This window comes from Atractosteus spatula, chromosome 17 (assembly GCF_055471065.1).
Source record: "Atractosteus spatula isolate fAtrSpa1 chromosome 17, fAtrSpa1.hap1, whole genome shotgun sequence".
NCBI lineage: Eukaryota > Metazoa > Chordata > Actinopteri > Semionotiformes > Lepisosteidae > Atractosteus > Atractosteus spatula.
This window is the reverse complement of record NC_142722.1, coordinates 937,123-952,391: the sequence shown is the minus strand read 5'-3', so window position 1 is coordinate 952,391 and position 15,269 is coordinate 937,123. Positions and strand designations below refer to the sequence as shown.

The window sequence follows — 15,269 nt, the reverse complement described above, 5'->3', positions numbered from 1 at the left end:
GGCATGACCTGGGCCAAGTTGTCATATGTCGTCTGTGTACTCACAGAGATGAGTCTTAACTCTCCTTATTTGATTCTTGACAGGGGATTTGCTCTACTGGAACAGGACCCAACCCTAAGTCCTTCCAGGGCACCTTATTTGCCTGGGCGACATGCCATCCGGTATGGTTCATCGTTAACATTACTCTCCAGTTTGAGGTTTTGCCAGTGGGTACTACCCAGTGGGTTGGCGAGGCCACAGGAGGGGTGAGATAATTTAGACCTCATCTGGCCTCCACGTACTCAAGCAGAGCAGTGGAGTTACCAGCGGGACGACATGGAGGTAGAGGTCACTAAGTCTTCACTCCTTACCCAAGGGAGTTAAGAGAGTCATAGTTACTCCTTTTAGCCGTGCTTCATTGAATTTCTTCACTTTGACATTCAGAGCACTGGGCAGAAATCACATCGTGTCAACACCCGCCGCGGGCCTTTGCGATGCTTTGTTTTAATTAAACAGTCTAATTCCCCCGGTCAGCACCAGTTCTAAGCCGGCTGCTAAACACTGGCCGAGGCCGCCCGCTGCCGATGATGGCTTAACCCCACTGGCACCCCGGCCTTCCCCAGTGAGAAGGGGAGGGAAGGTTCCGACCAGGGTGCGCGAGAGGGGCTGCTGGCATGTTAGAATAATGTAGTTAAGGGAAGTCAGAAGTCAGATCCATACCTCTGGGATAAGGATTGGCTCTAAGTGCTTGGTCGGACGGGCTGGGGTGTGAAGCGGGGCTGGGCACGAGTCTCGGTTTGACAAGGCACCACATGCCGTGGCCCCTCTCGCACGCACCAGTCAGATAGGGTGCTGCAGATCTGCAGTCAGGTCAATGGGTCTTTTATGAAATGATCAATTCTGGATCATGTCGAATGAGAAAGAAAAGTGTAATTAGTGAAATGTTTAGCAGTGATTCTGTGGCTCTGCCCTCAATACTATGTGATTGATATATTTATGTCATGTGTAGGTATTTGTCTCAGGTATTAATAACAGGCAATGTCAACAGAACAGAGTTCCACACTCCAGAGTGCTTCAGAGTTCCATACTGCCTAAACTTAAGCAGCTCTTGCATAGTAGATTATATCATAGCACAAAGGTAACAGCGAAACCGCACTACAGCATAACTGTTTCGCTTTTTCATTTAGAAAAAAATATTGTATTTTTTCAAATTTCAATGCATTTGTATCCTTTGACATTTTCTCAGTTTTGCCTTTCCTAACTTGTAAGGTCAATATGTCCACCTTGCGGTCATTGTTAGTAATGTCTTATTTGAGGGAAAATTTTTATTTCAGTTCTCTATTTGGTGATTTTATTTTTATTGATTTGAATTGTGCATTCAGGAGTGCTCGATTTTTTTTAAATTGAAGGCGACTACTATACATAATGTGAGTTTATTTAAAAAAATAAAATGAAAGGAATGCATTTTGATCAGGAAAACAATGTTGATATTCCCGTGATAATCTTCCTTAGATCATGTATTGCATCATTAGGACACATTATGGGCCTGAACTACAAAACTTTTCCTGTTCTATGGTCCAAGATAAATAAAAACAAAAGCATTTATTTTAATTAGATTTGTTTTTTAAAACACATGTAACAATTTATTTATATAACCTAAGTGAAATAAAAACATTTTAAAATCATACTTTTAGTATATTTAGTCCCTAATACACAATGCAATGATAATTTGTGCACATGCACAGGTGTGTCTCAAAGGGCACAGTGCTCCAGAACAGAGTTTCATACTCCAGAGTGCTTCAGAGTTCTACACTGCCAAAACATAAGCAGCTCTTGCATAGTAGACCACATAAAAGCACAAAGGTAACAGTGAAACCGCACTACAGCACATTTTTTTTGTGTTTTCATTTAGAATAAAAAACAGCATTTTTTCAAATTCAATGCATTTCTGCTGCTTTTACCTTATCTCATCTTTGCCATTCTTAACATGGGAGTACAATATCCCCACCTTGTGGTCATTGTTTGTAATGTCTTAATTCGAGTGCAGATTTTTATTTCAATTCTCTATTAGGTGATTTTAATGTTATAGATTTGAATTCTGCATTCAGCAGTGCAAGGGTTTTTTTTCCAAGTTCAATGGAACTATCATAGTAATGTAAGTTTCTTTCAAAAAATAAAATGAAATGAAAGGAATACATTCTTATGAGGAAACGAATACTGAGATTCCCATGATAATCTTCCTTAGTTCATGAATTGCATTAGAACACATTGTGGGCTTGAGCTACAATAAAATCTCTGTTCTGTGATACAAGATAAATAAAAACAAAAGCATTTATTTTAATTAGTTTTGTTTTATAAACAACACTTAAGATCTGATTTCATTAACATACGTGAAAAACATTACAAAATGCAATGAACAAAGTATTGCTTACAGGCCTCTGAGACAGAGTGCTATGCTTTTTGACACATACCTGTGCATGTTGCAGAAATTACCATATTTTACTATAACTTACATTTTGCCTGCAGATCTGCAGTCTGGCTGACAGGTGTTTTAAGAAATGACAAATTCTAGATCACGTCAAAGTAGCAGGAAAAGTATATTCAGTGAAGTGTTGGCAGTTGTCCTGTATCTCCAGCTTCAACACAGTGATATTTATATATATGCTCCTGTGATTTATTGGTACATGCCCAGGGCAATAATCAGGATCAGGATTTAGCTCCAGATGGGCCAGAGATAGTGTTGTGAAGTACAGCAACCCACAGGATCACAAGGGTAGACCCACTGCACTGTTTCTCCTTCAGAAACCATATACAGGTGTGTATACATATACATGTGTGTAGCAATAACATTGCAGCAGGAGTGACATTGAATTAGAGCTTGCATTAATGGGATGTTGGTATGATGTGCACTGAAGGCCTTCAGAGCTCAGCATATCAAAGACTGGGTTGTAAGTCAGGCATGTTGCACCACAGAATTGCTTTAAAACCTTACCTCTATATTTAATGCTTAAAGGTCCATGCAATGAGCATAGTGCCGCTTACAGGTCTCGGAGATGGTGCGCTATCCCCGTTGACAGAAACCTGTGCTTGCTTCCTCAAATTGTCATATTTTACTAAATCTAGTACTGCCTAATGAACAATTCAAATAAATAAATATAAAATCACCAAATAGAGAATTGAAATAAAAAATTTCCTCAAAATAAGACATTACAAACAATGACCACAAGGTGTAGATATTGTCCTTACAAGTTAGGAAAGGCAAAACTGAGGAAAGGTAAAAGGAATAGAAATGCATTCAATTTTTAAAAATACTGTTTGTTTTTTTCTAAATGAAAAAGTGAAACAGTTATGTTGTACTACAGTTTCACTGTTACCTTTGTGCTATTAGCTAAGCAGGAGACCTCCTGGGAAAAACTAAGGTTGCTGCTTGAAGAGATGTTAGTGGGAACCAGCTGGAGGAGTTCACCCTGCGGTCCATGTGGGTCCTAATGCCCCAGTATAGTGACTGGGACACTATACTGTAAACAGGCGCCGTCCTTCAGATGAGACGTAAAACCGAGGTCCTGACTCTCTGTGGTCATTAAAACTCCCAGGTCGTTTCTCGAAAAGAGTAGGGGTGTAACCCTGGCAACCTGGCCAAATTTCCCATTGGCCCTTACCAATCATGGCCTCCTAATAATCCCCTTTTTATGAATTGGCTTCATTACTCTGCTCTCCTCCCCACCGATAGCTGATGTTTGGTGAGCATTCTGGCGCACTATGGCTGCCGTCGCATCATCCAGGTGGATGCTGCACATTGGTGGTGGTGGAGGGGAATCCCCGTTACCTCTAAAGTGCTTTAATGGAGTGTCCAGAAAAGCGCTATATGAGTATAAGCAATTATTAATTGTTATTATTATTATTACTAAGAATGAGCTGCTTATGTTAAGGCAGTATGGAACTCTGAAGCACTCTGGAGTATGAAACTCTGTTCTGTTGACATTGCCTGTGATAAATACCTGGGACAAATACCCACACATGACATAAAATATATCAATCACATAGTTTTGAGGGCAGAGCCACATGATCACCGCAAAACACTTCACTAAATACACTTTTCCTGCTAATTTGACAAGATCCAGAATTTGTCATTTCTTAAAAGACCTGTCGGCCAGACTGCAGATCTGGATCCAAAATGTAAGCTCTAGTAAAATATGATAATTTGTTGCAGCAAGAACAGGTTTCTGTCAACAGGGACAGTGCACCGTCTCCGAGACCTGTAAGCAGTACTATGCCGCTACATAACTGTATAGTATACGTTGGTTTTTGAAGGAGATGCAGTGCAGTGACTCTACCTTTGTGATCCTGTGGGTTGCTGTACTTCACAACACTATCTCTGGCCCGTCTGGAGCTAAATCCTGATCCTGATTATTGCCCTGGGCATGTACCAATAAATCACAGGAGCATATATATATATCACTGTGTTGAAGCCGGAGACACAGGACAACTGCTGTTACGTCCCAGTGTGTGGTCCATGTGTGTTTTGTTGCTATCTTCCACACTTCCTGACCTTGATTGTTCTCCCTACCCTATTGGTCCATCATTACATCATTGTTTCGGTCTGACATCATCGTCAATTAACTCTCAGCTAATCAGAACGCAGATTATTCAGTATATCAGTTGGAGGTTTTCAGAACGAAGGGGCCGTTCGTTTGACTTCGGTTCTGCTTGGCTAGGCTTCGGTTTTGTTTCGCTTTTGGTTTTTGCTTTGGCCTTTGTTGGTTTGTGTTTTCCTTGTACTTTCGTTTGTTTGTTTGTGTTTATCATTTATTTTGCCATTACCTTGCCCTAACGTGTTATCAACCTCTGTGTTCTTTTGTACCCTGTTCCTGTTGTCTACTCTCATTTTCCCTTAATTGTATTCTTAGTTCACTTGTGTATTTGTGTGAACTTTTGTGTATAGAGTAAGTTAGTCAGGTACATTCTGCACACATAGTTGATTTTTGTATTATTAACACTAGTTTAGGACGGGTGAGTGTCGCTTTCTTGTATGGTTTTGGGAAGTCAGTGAAGGTTAGCTAGGGCGCTTGAAGACGCCGAAGACCGTATGTTTCGGATTTTCTTTAGTAGTTAGGTTAGCTTTCCCTCACCTTCTTAGCCAGTTCCATTTTATTTGTTGTTTTCTTTTCTTTGGCACTACTATAGTTCCCTTACCCTGTGTGTTATTGTGTCTTATCACATACCAGTAACTTATTCACCTTAAAATAATCACTTTTGGCACCAACCCTTGTCACGCTTCCTAAATCCCTCACCAGAACCCACCTGCATCCAAAAATTATCCTAAATGTTACATCCCTTTACCCCTAGACACTTGGGGTCGTAACATTTTTCGGGGCTCGTCCGAGAGATCAAATCCAAGTGTTAAGGATTTCTTTTTTGGTTGCAGTATTTTGGTGTTTGTACTTTTGTGCATTTTGGGACTGGTTAGCGTTATTGGGTATTTGTTTAGGAATAAGGACTGGTATAGGATTCTGATTTGTGGATTGTGTTTTGACAAGGTAGTTATGGCTACTTTCGATTTGCGAACATTTGTGGAGGAGCCTTCCTTTGAGCAGCTGGAGAGGTGTAGGAAGGACGAATTGCTCCAAATTGCTGATCACTTCCAGATTCAGGTATCAACGCAAGCTCTTAAAAGGAACATCAAGAGAGCTGTGATTGATAAATTGGTGGAATTAGAGGTCTTTGCACTAGCGAGCAAGGACGCTGGTTCTCCTGGGGCTGATGCTAAACCTGCTATGGCAAGGGAAGAACACATTGAGGTGCAGGTGGTGGCTAAAGACTTAACGGAGGCAGACGTCAAGGCCACATTACCCCCCTTTGAACCGTTCTCTCCGGTCTCCAGTGGGTCAAAAATTGAGATTTGCCTGAAAGTTCATCTGGCCTGCTTGCAAATAGAGGCGCAGGAATAAGCCCAGGCACACCAGGTAGAATTTGAGTTGCGCCTTTTTAGCGGACGGCTTTCTCTGCATTGTGTCAAATGAACACCCAGGGACACCAGGTAGAGGTCTGCGATTTTATTTCCTTATAGAACATAAAACATGCATAAAACACGCTAAATGTCTCTCTCTCCCGATTGGCATCCACAATGCGTCCAAGACTCTCCTTATAATCATATTATACAAAATAAAAGAATAATAATAATATCTAGAATGATAAGATATATAAGATCTAACAATATAAAGAATGATATATAAAAATAATAGATTACATATATAAATGTAATTATATAATATATTATTAACACAATACCCACCATCTATGTACATTCACATGACTACACATATATCACATCAATATCAAATCAATTACAATGATTGTAATACACGCATAAATGGCCCCTTTCTTTTCCCATGTTTTATCTATCATCACATTATACGTACTCTCCACAATATAAGCCAATACCCGTTATCTAATTCTAGAATGCAACTTTTCCAGTGTTGTACTGTACGTTAACATTTGGTTAATAAAATCGACACACCTAAAATATTAAATAAGAAAGAAAAAAATGATAACAAAATGGACAACATGCCTTATAGAACATAAAACACATGGCCGTTACACACACTAAATGTCTCTCTCCTGCTTAGCAAAATATAACATGTGGTTAAACACCGTATAATACATTAAACATAACCTTTATGCACTACCGTGATTAATTTGGCACACAACTGTAATATTCACAGAAATAAGATATATAATATCACCGCATGAATATGTAATAAAAATAAATTAAAAAAATAACGCTCGCATGCTAACCTGCATGACCACGTGTCGCTAGCACCACACTATGCTCCATTACGGTACGTTAGCATATCGCAACAGGCCCTCCAGATCAGACATCCTAACTTTCTAATTAATCAAATAAAACATTACGTGCAACCTAATAATGCGACACAGTCTTCGTCACATGGTTACCAATATATTACGCCACACTAGTAATCATTTAAAACAGAAAATAAATTGATTAAAATAAAATCACATAAGTTCGTTGGAGAGAGACAGTAACGTGCGTCTTACCTGGTTGGCGTCTACAACGTGTCTGAGAAATCACCAGAAAAACGTGACACCTATGACGCCCAGGGTGCACCTTAATTGACGCCCCACCAACAACAAATCCCAAGGTATGTCGCAAAGCCAACTATATACATAAAAACGGAACTAATTTTGGGGAAGTTCACAAAAATAAAATAATAAAATAACATAAAATAAATGATTACATCATATAACCATGGCTCAACACCAACACTAGGAGGTCTGGTCACTGCTTTTGCAGTGTTAACTAGTGGGCAAGGCTCCGGAAGTTTGCTCTACACTTTCTCTGGAAGAAAGTTTGCATAATGATATTGTGAAAGCTGCTATATTATGGGCTTACGAATTAGTTCCTGAAGCTAATAGACAACGATTTCAAAATCATCTTAAAGTGTCAGGCCAAACATTTGTTGAATTCACTAGAGACAAGGGAATTCTCTTTGATAAATGGTGTGTAGCCAGTAAAGTGAGCTACTTTAACTCATTGCACGAGTTAATGTTATTAGAAAAATTTAAGAACTGTTTGCCTCAACGCGTTGCTGTCTATTTGAACGAACAAAAAGTAACTTCCTTATCGCAAGCAGCTGTTTTGGCAGATGAGTTTGTGCTCATGCACAAAACCGTTTTTACATCTGCACACCCGCAAAAGACTCTGCCTAAAACTAGAATACCACCTGGAGAAAATCTGACTACAATTAAAGCATCACGTTTGTCAGAAACACGCGAATGTTTTTATTGTCACAGAAAAGGGCATATCATTGCTGATTGTATGACACATAAGCGTATTATTCAGCCTATTGTTTCTTTTTTCCTATGCTTTCACAAACATTATTTGTTTGTTTTTATGGGTGGGGGTGTTACATCCCAGTGTGTGGGATGTAACCTTGATTGTTCTCCCTCCCCCATTGGTCCATCATTACATCATTGTTTCTGTGTGACATCATCTTCAATTAACTCTCGGCCAGTCAGAAAGCAGATAATTCAGTATATTAGTTGGAGGTTTTCAAGAGGAAGGTGCCTTTGGTTTGGTCACGCTCGGCTTCGGCTTCGGCTATTTTTTTTGTATAGCTGCGGCCTTTGTTGGTTTGTGTTTTCCTAGTACTTTCGTTGGTTTGTGTTTATCATTTATTTTGCCATTACCTTGCCCTAACGTGTTATCAACCTCTGTGTTATTTTGTACCCCGTTCCTGTTGTCTACTCTCGTTTCCCTTATTTGTATTCCTAGTTCACCTGTGTATTTGTGTGAGCTTTTGTGTATAGGGTTAGTTTGGGTTGTCGGGTACATTCTGCACACGTAGTTGATTTTTGTTTTAGAAACATTAGTTTAGGACGGGTGAGTGCCTTTTGTCTTGTATGGTTTTGGGAAGGCAGTGAAGGTTAGCTAGGGCGTTCGAAGACCGTGTGTTTCGAGTTTTCTTTTGTAGTTAGGTCAGCTTCCCTCACTTTCTTAGCCAACTCCATTTTACTTGTTGTTTTCTTTTTTTTTGGCACCACTCTAGTTCCCTACCCCTGTGTGTTATTGTGTCTTATTATGCACCAGTCACTTATTCACCTTTTAAATAATCACTTTCTGCACCAACCCTTGTTGTCACGCTTCCTAAGTCCCTCACCAGAACCCACCTGCATCCAAACATTATCCTAAATGTTACACCCCTTTACCCCTAGATACTTGGGGTCGTAACAACTGCTAACACTTCACTGATTACAGTTTTCCTGCTCCTTTGACATGATCCAGAATTTGTCATTTCTTAAAAGACCTGTCGGCCAGACTGCAGGTCTGCAGCCAAAATGTAAGCTCTAGTAAAATGTGATAATTCATGAAACATGCACAGGATTCTCAAAGGGTGTCACAGTGCTCTATGTCAGACACCGGTAAGCAATACTTTCTTCATGAATTGAGCAATAGGAACTAAGTATACCAGAGGTAAGGTTTAAAAGTGATTCTGTGGTGCAACATGCCAGACTTACAGCTAGGCGTTTGATATACTGGGCTCTGAAGTGGACATCATACCCTATAGATTCCACAAGTCCTGTAATGCAAGCACTTAATCAATGTCACTCCTGCTACAATATGATTGCTTCATACCTGTATATGTTGGTTTTTTAAAAAGAAACAGTGCTGTGGCTCTACCCTTGTGATCCTGTGGGTTGCTGTACACAACACTATCTCTGGCCAATCTGGAGCAAAATCCTATCCTGATTATTGCCCTGGGCAATACAGAATCACTGCAAACACTTCACTGAATACACTTCTCCTGCTCCTTTGACATAATCCAGAATTTGTCATTTCTTAAAACACCTGTCGCCCGACTGCAGATCTGCAGGCAAAATGTAAGCTATAGTAAAATACGGTAATTTTTGCAACAAGCACAGGTATGTGTCAAGAAGCATAGTACTCTGTCTCAGAGGCCTGTAAGCAATACTTTGTTCATTGCATTATGCAATGTATTTTTTCACATATGTTAATGAAATCAGATCTTAAGTGTTGATTATAAAAAACTAATAAAAATAAATACTTTTGTTTTTATTTATCTTGTATCACAGAACAGAAAAATTGTTTTTCAAGCCCACAAAGTGTTTAAATGCAATACATGAACTAAGAAAGATTATCATGGGAATATAAGTATGTTTCCTCATAAAAATGTATTCCTTTCATTTCACTTTATTTTTTTTAAAGAAACTTACGTTACTATGATAGTTCCATTGAACTTGAAAAAAAAATCTTGCACTGCTGAATTCAGAATTCAAATCTATAACATTAAAATCACCTATTAGAGAATTGAAATAAAAACCTGTCCTCAAAGTAAGACATTACCAACAATGACCACAAGGTGGAGATATTGTCCTCCCACGTAAAGACTGGCAAAATTGTGTTAAGGTAAAAGGAACAGAAATGCATTGAATTTGAAAAAATACTGCTTTTATTTCTAAATTAAAAAGCAAAACAGTTATGCTGTAGTGTGGTATTGCTGTTAACTTTGTGCTATTATGTGGTCTACAATGCCAGAGCTGCTTATGTTTTGGCAGTATGGAACTCTGAAGCACTCTGGATTATGGAACACTGTGCCCTTCAAGACACACCTATGAATGTTTCATTGCATTGTGCATTTGGGACTAAATATGCTAAAAGTATGATTTTAAAATGTTTTTATTTCACTTATGTTAATTCAATAAATTATTACATGTGTTTTAAAAAACAAGTCTAATTAAAATAAATGCTTTTTTTTATTTATCTTCTACCATTGAACAGGAAAATCTTTGTAGTTCAAGCCCACAAAGTGTCCTAATGATGCAATACATGATCTAAGGAAGATTATCACGGGAATATCAACATTGTTTCCTCATAAAAATGCATCCTTTCATTTTATTTTTTAAATAAACTCATATTATGTATAGTAGTGGTCTTCAATTTAAAAAAATCTAGCACTACTGAATGCATAATTCAAATCAATAAAAATAAAATCACCAAATAGAGAATTGAAATAATGTTCACTCAAAATAAGACATTACTAACAATGACCACAAGGTGGAGATATTGTCCTTACAAGTTAGAAAAGGCAAAACTGAGAAAAGGTAAAAGGAATAGAAATGCATTGAATTTTAAAGAAGACTTTTTTTTTCTAAATGAAAAGGCGAAACAGTCATGTTGTAGTGCGGTTTCGCTGTTACCTTTGTGCTATGATATAATCTACTATGCAAGAACTGCTTATGTTTAGGCAGTATGGAACTCTGAAGTACTCTGACGTATGCAACTCTGTTCTGTTGACACTGCCTATGATTAATACCTGGGACAAACACCCACACATGACATAAAATATATCAATCACTTACAGTAGTACTGAGGGCAGAGCCACAGGATCACTGCTAAACACTTCACTAAATACACTTTTCCTACTCATTTGATATGATCCAGAATTGATCATTTCTTAAAAGACCCGTCGGCCAGACTGCAGATCCGCAGCACCCGGCTCCGACCGGTGCGTGCGAGAGGGCCGCGGTGCATATTGCCTTGTCCAGCAGAGACTCGCGCCCAGCCCCGCTTCACACCCCATCCCGACCGACCCAGCCATTAGAGCCAATCCTTATCCCGAAGCTATGGATCTGACTTGCTGATTTCCCTTACCTACATTGTTCTAACATGCCGGCAGCCCCTCTCACGCACCCTGGTTGGAGCTCCTCCTCCCCTGCTCGCGGGGGAAGGCCAGGGTGCCAGGGGGGATAAGCCATCATCTGCAGCGACGGGGGGATTGCCTGCAGGTGGCGGGCGGCCTCGACCAGTGTCTAGGTGTCTAGCAGCTGGCTTAGAACTGGTGCAGACCAGTGGAATTAGACTGTTTAAAACAAAGCATCGCGAAGGCCCGCAGCGGGTGTTGATGCGATGTGATTTCTGCCCAGTGCTCTGAATGTCAAAGTGAAGAAATTCAATGAATCGCGTATGGCTATGTCATCGGATCCTATCATCAGCACTCTGATGCAATCGGAAGAAGCACAAGTAAAACTCCAGAAACTTTGGATCCAGGTTGGAGGTGATGTTAGCAAAATCCCGGAACTAAACAACCCAACAACCTTAACAGTGCAGTCAGAGGATATACTGCTTCCAGTGGGATGGGAACCCAGTCCCAACCAAAAACCAAAATTCAAGACAAATTACATGTTCAAGGAACAGGAATTAAAAACTTCAAAGATGACCCTGACAGTAACTCCTGGCTTGCGCATCACAAAGGTTTCAAAGAAAGACACTATATCGCAGCACTTCAACTTCGGGCTAATGTATATCCCACCAGGGAAAGCTTGAACAGAGGTCAAAGGGGATACCCAACACTCTGTCACAAGTGCTAAGAGAAAACCGAAACATGCTCACATATACTTGGACAATGCCCTAGCGTTCAAAGTGCTAGATTAAAGACTCAACAAGATCTGCAACATTTTAACCGAAGAGGCTAAAAAACAGAATTGGGAAGTCAGAAAAGAACCACATTTCAGACTCGAAGGATCAAATGAACTGAGAAAACCCAACCTCATTTTCACAGAAAACAAAGAATCAATAGTAATCGATGTAACAATACAATATGAACAGATCCTACACACACTAAAGGAGGCAGCAAGGGAGAAAGTAGTTTACTATGAGCCCCTGAAAGACCAGATAAAAGAAACAACAAGAGCCGAAAAAATTACCTTCTACGGCTTTCCAATTGGAGTGAGAGGAAAATGGCACGAGAGAAACTACAACGTCCTTCAGAGTCTGGAGATTAGAGAAAGTAGACAGTAACAGATAAGAGCCCTACTTTACTCTCTCGACATCCTCTCAATTTTGGCGGCAAAAACACAGCTACTGAACGTAACAATGATTGTATATATCTCAGATGTAGTTCAGGTGGGTAGCTGCGTCAGCATGCGTAGGCTGCAAAGGAACAAGTAATAGGTTTATTCCATGCTGAAAAAAAGAAGAAAGAGAACACAACGTTTCGGCCGTGGAGCCTTCTTCAGGTGTGAGAGAGACAGGGCAGTAGGCAGAGGTAAAGTAGCGGGAGAACAAAGGTTGGGAGGGAGGAGGAGTGAGAGGTGGGAGCAGGGGACAGAAAGAGAGGCCAATCAAGAGGTGTGAAGTCAGAATGGGTGCAGAGAGGTGTGAAATGAAACTTCCAATGAATGGAGAAAATTTAAAAGAACAGTAGTCTGTCGTTAAGGGAAGGGAGAAGGTGTGATCCTAGCTGCAGAATAATTTTAGTTTCGGTGGTCTTTCTGATGTATGAGTTCGGAAAACCGTCTTTGAGAACACAGACGGAGAGATTAGAGTGGTCGTGGCCGTCAGAGGTGAAATGAGAAACAATGGGCTTGGAGAGATCTTTAATCTTTACAGCCCTGACGTGTTCTCTGAAACGGTCTCCGAGTCTCCTTCCTGTTTCTCCAATGTAGATGGCTGGGCATTTACTGCAAGAGATACAGTAAATAAGGTTGCTGGAGGTACAAGATGCTGTCTGGGTGATCCGGAATTGTCCTGAGGGGCCTTGAATGAGTGTGGTGGTGGCTGTGTATTTGCAGGTGATACAGCGAGCTCTGTTGCAAGGGAAAGTGCCTGGTGTGGATGGTTGTTGAGGGCGGTCAAGGGAGCTGTGAACAAGGAGGTTACGCAGATTAGGTGGTCGGCGATATGAGATGATAGGGCGATCAGAAAAGAGGGCCCCAATGGAGGGATCATCCTGTAGGATGGAAAAGTTGTGGTTAATGGTCCTGGGGATAGGAAGTGCGTTAGGGTGGTAAGGAAGCACCAAAGGAATGCGGTTGTTACGGCGGGAGTTCCTGATCGGGTTGATGGTCCGGGGGGTGTTTTTGGCTCGGGCAAGGGCCCTGTCAATCACACTGCTGGGGTATCCTCTGTTGATGAAAAATGAGTACATTTCGAGGGCTTGGTTCTCGAAGTCGATGTCGTCGCTGCATAATCGTCGTAACCTAAGGAACTGTGAAAAAGGAAGAGAGTTTTTAGTGTGGTTGGGGTGAAATGAGCTGTACAGGAGGTAGCTGTGTGAATCCGTGGGTTTGTAATAAACTGAAGTGGACAGTCGGGGGTAGTTGATAGACAAGTGGATGTCTAGAAACGGAAGAGTAGTGGAAGATATGTTAATCGTATATTTGAGGGACGGGTGGAAGTTGGTGAAATGGTGCAGGAAGAACTCAAGCTGATCGTTGGAGCATGTGGCGGCACCGACGCAGTCATCAATATATCGTTTGTAGAGGTCAGGGACATAGCCAGTGTAGGAAGCTAACTCAGATGTATATAATGTAACTATAAAATGTACTTCAATGTTATATTATGTACCTTTGTATATAACCGAAAAATGTTAACCCTTTTGCTGAATTAAAATCACAGCTATAACCCCCTTGCTGGCATCTAGCTAGGTCCTGCCCTTTACAGCCCTACCCTAGCTGGGACTGAAAATGACTGGTGGGAACTTGAACTAGACAACCCTCCTTGACTTGGGGATCTCATAATGATTACAACCGGCATGGGAGCACTCAAAGCCATTGGTGGGTGTGTCATCCCAGATGCCGTCTTGCAAGCATCATTTTGGATGATTAAGTGGAGGGGCCACTGAACCCAGAAAAGAAACCAGTTAATCTGGTGATTATAAATAGCCAAATACCTCGTCATCTATTTAGTGACGTGCATGAATGGATGAACGAGATTCCCACTGTCCCTACCTACTATCTAGCGAACCCACAGCCAAGGGAACGGGCTTGGCGGAATCAGTGGGGAAAGCAGACCCTGTTGAGCTTCACTCTAGTCTGGCAGTGTGAAGAGACATGAGAGGTGTAGAATAAATGGGAGCCCCCCCTCCTGGGGGCACCGCCGGTGAAATACCACTACTCTTATCTTTTCCTCACTTACCTGGTGAGGCGGGAGGGCGAGCCCCACACAGGCTCTTGTTTCTGTCACCCGCCAGCTGCGACCCGCTCCGGGAACAGAAGCAGGTGGGGAGTTTGACTGGGGCGGTACACCTGTCAAACAGCAATGCAGGTATCCTAAGGCGAGCTCAGGGAGGACAGAAACCTCCCGTGGAGCAGAAGGGCAAAAGCTCGCTTGATCTTGATTTTCAGTATGAATACAGACCGTGAAAGTGGGGCCTCACAATCCTTCTGATTGTTGGGGTTTTAAGCAGGAGGTGTCAGAAAACTTACCACAAGGATAACTGGAATGCGGCGGCCAAGCGTTAATGGCAACGTCACTTTTTGATCCTTCGATGTCGGCTCTTCCTATCATTGTGAAGCAGAATTCACCAAGTGTTGAATTGTTCACCCACTAATAGTTAATAGTAGGTTAGTTTTACCCTACTGATGATGTGTTGTTGCAATAGTAATCCTGTTCAGTACGAGATAAATCATTCGCAGACAACCTAATTCTAGGTCAGGGTGTCGTACGTAGCAGAGCAGCCACCTCGCTATTGTTGTAACAGAAAGAATAAGGTTCTTGATCCCGAGATGAAGTAAAACAGATGAGTTTATTGCATGCAAGGAACAATAAAGCCGAAGTCTTGTTTCCCGCAAGAAACAACAAAACCGAAGTATTGTTCCCCGTACTGGTACAAACTTTTGGGTTATATAGTGTCTTCTTCTCCGTTTCTGACGTCACTCGGTCTGATGGTAAAGAGGGGGGTCATGGTATTTGGCCAGTTTACGATGTCCTGGCCAAATGGTCAGTTTAAGATTACACCCAGGGGGGTTCC

General features: G+C 41.1%; 1 pseudogene; it reads left to right on the top strand.

The window, feature by feature from the left end:
• Positions 1 to 14,290: 14,290 nt before the first annotated feature.
• On the top strand, positions 14,291 to 14,883 carry LOC148818810 (28S ribosomal RNA; annotated as a pseudogene; the record flags this gene model as incomplete).
• Positions 14,884 to 15,269: the final 386 nt, after the last annotated feature.